The sequence below is a fragment of the Phalacrocorax carbo genome, unplaced genomic scaffold (assembly GCF_963921805.1).
Source record: "Phalacrocorax carbo unplaced genomic scaffold, bPhaCar2.1 SCAFFOLD_61, whole genome shotgun sequence".
Classification (NCBI taxonomy): domain Eukaryota; kingdom Metazoa; phylum Chordata; class Aves; order Suliformes; family Phalacrocoracidae; genus Phalacrocorax; species Phalacrocorax carbo.
Window position 1 is genome coordinate 613,057 of NW_026990489.1, and position 5,957 is coordinate 619,013.

A 5,957-nucleotide genomic window follows, 5' to 3' on the forward strand; every position below is an offset into this window, starting at 1 on the left:
CCGGTGAGGCCCGGCAATAGCTTTTGGCGGTGGCTCTTTTGGTGTGGGAGCCATCCTGCGACGTTTGGTATTTCGGCGGCCGTCTGGGCAAAAAAATGATAATCGGCCGAGAATGGGAACGTTTGGATTTTTGGGAGGCTAGGCAGGCGCAGAGCCCCAGCGTTGGTGTGCCCGCGCGTGCGGTGCCGGAGGCCGGTGAGGCCCGGCAATAGCTTTTGGCGGTGGCTCTTTTGGTGTGGGAGCCATCCTGCGACGTTTGGTATTTCGGCGACTGTGCAGGCAAAAAAATGATAATCGGCCGAGAACGGGAACGTTTGGATTTTTGGGAGGCTAGGCAGGCGCAGAGCCCCAGCATTGGTGTGCCGGCATGTGCGGTGCCGGAGGCCGGTGAGGCCCGGCAATAGCTTTTGGCGGTGGCTGTTTTGGTGTGGGAGCCATCCTGCGACGTTTGGTATTTCAGCGGCCGTCTGGGCAAAAAAATGATAATCGGCCGAGAATGGGAACGTTTGGATTTTTGGGAGGCTAGGCAGGCGCAGAGCCCCAGCGTTGGTGTGCCTGTGCGTGCGGTGCCGGAGGCCGGTGAGGCCCGGCAATAGCTTTTGGCGGTGGCTCTTTTGGTGTGGGAGCCATCCTGCGACGTTTGGTATTTCGGCGGCCGTCTGGGCAAAAAAATGATAATCGGCCGAGAACGGGAACGTTTGGATTTTTGGGAGGCTAGGCAGGCGCAGAGCCCCAGCGTTGGTGTGCCTGCGCGTGCGGTGCCGGAGGCCGGTGAGGCCCGGCAATAGCTTTTGGCGGTGGCTCTTTTGGTGTGGGAGCCATCCTGTGACGTTTGGTATTTCGGCCACTGTGCGGAAAAAAAATGATAATCGGCCGAGAATGGGAACGTTTGGATTTTTGGGAGGCTAGGCAGGCGCAGAGCCCCAGCGTTGGTGTGCCTGCGCGTGCGGTGCCGGAGGCCGGTGAGGCCCGGCAATAGCTTTTGGCGGTGGCTGTTTTGGCGTGGGAGCCATCCTGCGACGTTTGGTATTTCGGCGGCCGTCTGGGCAAAGAAATGATAATCGGCCGAGAATGGGAACGTTTGGATTTTTGGGAGGCTAGGCAGGCGCAGAGCCCCAGCGTTGGTGTGCCTGTGCGTGCGGTGCCGGAGGCCGGTGAGGCCCGGCAATAGCTTTTGGCGGTGGCTCTTTTGGTGTGGGAGCCATCCTGCGACGTTTGGTATTTCGGCGGCCGTCTGGGCAAAAAATGATAATCGGCCGAGAATGGGAACGTTTGGATTTTTGGGAGGCTAGGCAGGCGCAGAGCCCCAGCGTTGGTGTGCCTGCGCGTGCGGTGCCGGAGGCCGGTGAGGCCCGGCAATAGCTTTTGGCGGTGGCTCTTTTGGTGTGGGAGCCATCCTGCGACGTTTGGTATTTCGGCGGCCGTATGGGCAAAAAAATGATAATCGGCCGAGAATGGGAACGTTTGGATTTTTGGGAGGCTAGGCAGGCGCAGAGCCCCAGCGTTGGTGTGCCTGCGCGTGCGGTGCCGGAGGCCGGTGAGGCTCGGCAATAGCTTTTGGCGGTGGCTCTTTTGGTGTGGGAGCCATCCTGCGACGTTTGGTGTTTCGGCGACTGTGCGGGCAAAAAAATGATAATCGGCCGAGAATGGGAACGTTTGGATTTTTGGGAGGCTAGGCAGGCGCAGAGCCCCAGCGTTGGTGTGCCTGCGCGTGCGGTGCCGGAGGCCAGTGAGGCCCGGCAATAGCTTTTGGCGGTGGCTCTTTTGGCGTGGGAGCCATCCTGCGACGTTTGGTATTTCGGCGGCCGTCTGGGCAAAAAAATGATAATCGGCCGAGAACGGGAACGTTTGGATTTTTGGGAGGCTAGGCAGGCGCAGAGCCCCAGCGTTGGTGTGCCTGCGCGTGCGGTGCCGGAGGCCGGTGAGGCCCGGCAATAGCTTTTGGCGGTGGCTCTTTTGGTGTGGGAGCCATCCTGCGACGTTTGGTATTTCGGCGGCCGTCTGGGCAAAAAAATGATAATCGGCCGAGAATGGGAACGTTTGGATTTTTGGGAGGCTAGGCAGGCGCAGAGCCCCAGCGTTGGTGTGCCTGCGTGTGCGGTGCCGGAGGCCGGTGAGGCCCGGCAATAGCTTTTGGCGGTGGCTCTTTTGGTGTGGGAGCCATCCTGCGACGTTTGGTATTTCGGCGACTGTGCGGGCAAAAAAATGATAATCGGCCGAGAATGGGAACGTTTGGATTTTTGGGAGGCTAGGCAGGCGCAGAGCCCCAGCGTTGGTGTGCCTGCGCGTGCGGTGCCGGAGGCAGGTGAGGCCCGGCAATAGCTTTTGGCGGTGGCTCTTTTGGCGTGGGAGCCATCCTGCGACGTTTGGTATTTCGGCGGCCGTCTGGGCAAAAAAATGATAATCGGCCGAGAATGGGAACGTTTGGATTTTTGGGAGGCTAGGCAGGCGCAGAGCCCCAGCGTTGGTGTGCCTGCGCGTGCGGTGCCGGAGGCCGGTGAGGCCCGGCAATAGCTTTTGGCGGTGGCTCTTTTGGTGTGGGAGCCATCCTGCGACGTTTGGTATTTCGGCGACTGTGCGGGCAAAAAAATGATAATCGGCCGAGAATGGGAACGTTTGGATTTTTGGGAGGCTAGGCAGGCGCAGAGCCCCAGCGTTGGTGTGCCTGCGCGTGCGGTGCCGGAGGCCGGTGAGGCCCGGCAATAGCTTTTGGCGGTGGCTCTTTTGGTGTGGGAGCCATCCTGCAACGTTTGGTATTTCGGCGGCCGTCTGGGCAAAAAAATGATAATCGGCCGAGAACGGGAACGTTGGGATTTTTGGGAGGCTAGGCAGGCGCAGAGCCCCAGCGTTGGTGTGCCTGCGCGTGCGGTGCCGGAGGCCGGTGAGGCCCGGCAATAGCTTTTGGCGGTGGCTCTTTTGGTGTGGGAGCCATCCTGCGACGTTTGGTGTTTCGGCGACTGTGCGGGCAAAAAAATGATAATCGGCCGAGAATGGGAACGTTTGGATTTTTGGGAGGCTAGGCAGGCGCAGAGCCCCAGCGTTGGTGTGCCCGCGCGTGCGGTGCCGGAGGCCGGTGAGGCCCGGCAATAGCTTTTGGCGGTGGCTCTTTTGGTGTGGGAGCCATCCTGCGACGTTTGGTATTTCGGCGGCCGTCTGGGCAAAAAAATGATAATCGGCCGAGAACGGGAACGTTTGGATTTTTGGGAGGCTAGGCAGGCGCAGAGCCCCAGCGTTGGTGTGCCTGTGCGTGCGGTGCCGGAGGCTGGTGAGGCCCGGCAATAGCTTTTGGCGGTGGCTGTTTTGGTGTGGGAGCCATCCTGCGACGTTTGGTATTTCGGCGACTGTGCAGGCAAAAAAATGATAATCGGCCGAGAATGGGAACGTTTGGATTTTTGGGAGGCTAGGCAGGCGCAGAGCCCCAGCGTTGGTGTGCCTGCGCGTGCGGTGCCGGAGGCCGGTGAGGCCCGGCAATAGCTTTTGGCGGTGGCTGTTTTGGTGTGGGAGCCATCCTGCGACGTTTGGTATTTCGGCGACTGTGCGGGCAAAAAAATGATAATCGGCCGAGAATGGGAACGTTTGGATTTTTGGGAGGCTAGGCAGGCGCAGAGCCCCAGCGTTGGTGTGCCTGCGCGTGCGGTGCCGGAGGCCGGTGAGGCCCGGCAATAGCTTTTGGCGGTGGCTCTTTTGGTGTGGGAGCCATCCTGCGACGTTTGGTATTTCGGCGTCCGTCTGGGCAAAAAAATGATAATCGGCCGAGAACGGGAACGTTTGGATTTTTGGGAGGCTAGGCAGGCGCAGAGCCCCAGCGTTGGTGTGCCTGCGCGTGCGGTGCCGGAGGCCGGTGAGGCCCGGCAATAGCTTTTGGCGGTGGCTCTTTTGGTGTGGGAGCCATCCTGCGACGTTTGGTATTTCGGCGGCCATCTGGGCAAAAAAATGATAATCGGCCGAGAACGGGAACGTTTGGATTTTTGGGAGGCTAGGCAGGCGCAGAGCCCCAGCGTTGGTGTGCCTGCGCGTGCGGTGCCGGAGGCCGGTGAGGCCCGGCAATAGCTTTTGGCGGTGGCTCTTTTGGTGTGGGAGCCATCCTGCGACGTTTGGTATTTCGGCGGCCGTCTGGGCAAAAAAATGATAATCGGCCGAGAATGGGAACGTTTGGATTTTTGGGAGGCTAGGCAGGCGCAGAGCCCCAGCGTTGGTGTGCCTGCGCATGCGGTGCCGGAGGCCAGTGAGGCCCGGCAATAGCTTTTGGCGGTGGCTCTTTTGGTGTGGGAGCCATCCTGTGACGTTTGGTATTTCGGCCACTGTGCGGAAAAAAAAGGATATTCGGCCGAGAACGGGAACGTTTGGATTTTTGGGAGGCTAGGCAGGCGCAGAGCCCCAGCGTTGGTGTGCCTGCGCATGCGGTGCCGGAGGCCGGTGAGGCCCGGCAATAGCTTTTGGCGGTGGCTCTTTTGGTGTGGGAGCCATCCTGCGACGTTTGGTATTTTGGCGGCCGTCTGGGCAAAAAAATGATAATCGGCCGAGAATGGGAACGTTTGGATTTTTGGGAGGCTAGGCAGGCGCAGAGCCCCAGCGTTGGTGTGCCTGCGCGTGCGGTGCCGGAGGCCGGTGAGGCCCGGCAATAGCTTTTGGCGGTGGCTCTTTTGGTGTGGGAGCCATCCTGCGACGTTTGGTATTTCGGCGGCCGTCTGGGCAAAAAAATGATAATCGGCCGAGAACGGGAACGTTTGAATTTTTGGGAGGCTTGGCAGGCGCAGAGCCCCAGCGTTGGTGTGCCTGCGTGTGCGGTGCCGGAGGCCGGTGAGGCCCGGCAATAGCTTTTGGCGGTGGCTCTTTTGGTGTGGGAGCCATCCTGCGACGTTTGGTATTTCGGCGACTGTGCGGGCAAAAAAATGATAATCGGCCGAGAATGGGAACGTTTGGATTTTTGGGAGGCTAGGCAGGCGCAGAGCCCCAGCGTTGGTGTGCCTGCGTGTGCGGTGCCGGAGGCCGGTGAGGCCCGGCAATAGCTTTTGGCGGTGGCTCTTTTGGTGTGGGAGCCATCCTGCAACGTTTGGTATTTTGGCGGCCGTCTGGGCAAAAAAATGATAATTGGCCGAGAACGGGAACGTTTGGATTTTTGGTAGGCTAGGCAGGCGCAGAGCCCCAGCGTTGGTGTGCCTGCGCGTGCGGTGCCGGAGGCCGGTGAGGCCCGGCAATAGCTTTTGGCGGTGGCTGTTTTGGTGTGGGAGCCATCCTGCGACGTTTGGTATTTCGGCGGCCGTCTGGGCAAAAAAATGATAATTGGCCGAGAATGGGAACGTTTGGATTTTTGGGAGGCTAGGCAGGCGCAGAGCCCCAGCGTTGGTGTGCCTGCGTGTGCGATGCCGGAGGCCGGTGAGGCCCGGCAATAGCTTTTGGCGGTGGCTGTTTTGGTGTGGGAGCCATCCTGCGACGTTTGGTATTTTGGCGGCCGTCTGGGCAAAAAAATGATAATCGGCCGAGAATGGGAACGTTTGGATTTTTGGGAGGCTAGGCAGGCGCAGAGCCCCAGCGTTGGTGTGCCTGCGTGTGCGGTGCCGGAGGCCGGTGAGGCCCGGCAATAGCTTTTGGCGGTGGCTCTTTTGGTGTGGGAGCCATCCTGCGACGTTTGGTATTTTGGCGGCCGTCTGGGCAAAAAAATGATAATTGGCCGAGAACGGGAACGTTTGGATTTTTGGTAGGCTAGGCAGGCGCAGAGCCCCAGCCTTGGTGTGCCGGCGTGTGCGGTGCCGGAGGCCGGTGAGGCCCGGCAATAGCTTTTGGCGGTGGCCCTTTTGGTGTGGGAGCCATCCTGCGACGTTTGGTATTTCGGCGGCCGTCTGGGCAAAAAAATGATAATTGGCCGAGAATGGGAACGTTTGGATTTTTGGGAGGCTAGGCAGGCGCAGAGCCCCAGCGTTGGTGTGCCCGCGCGTGCGGTGTCGGAGGCCGGTGAG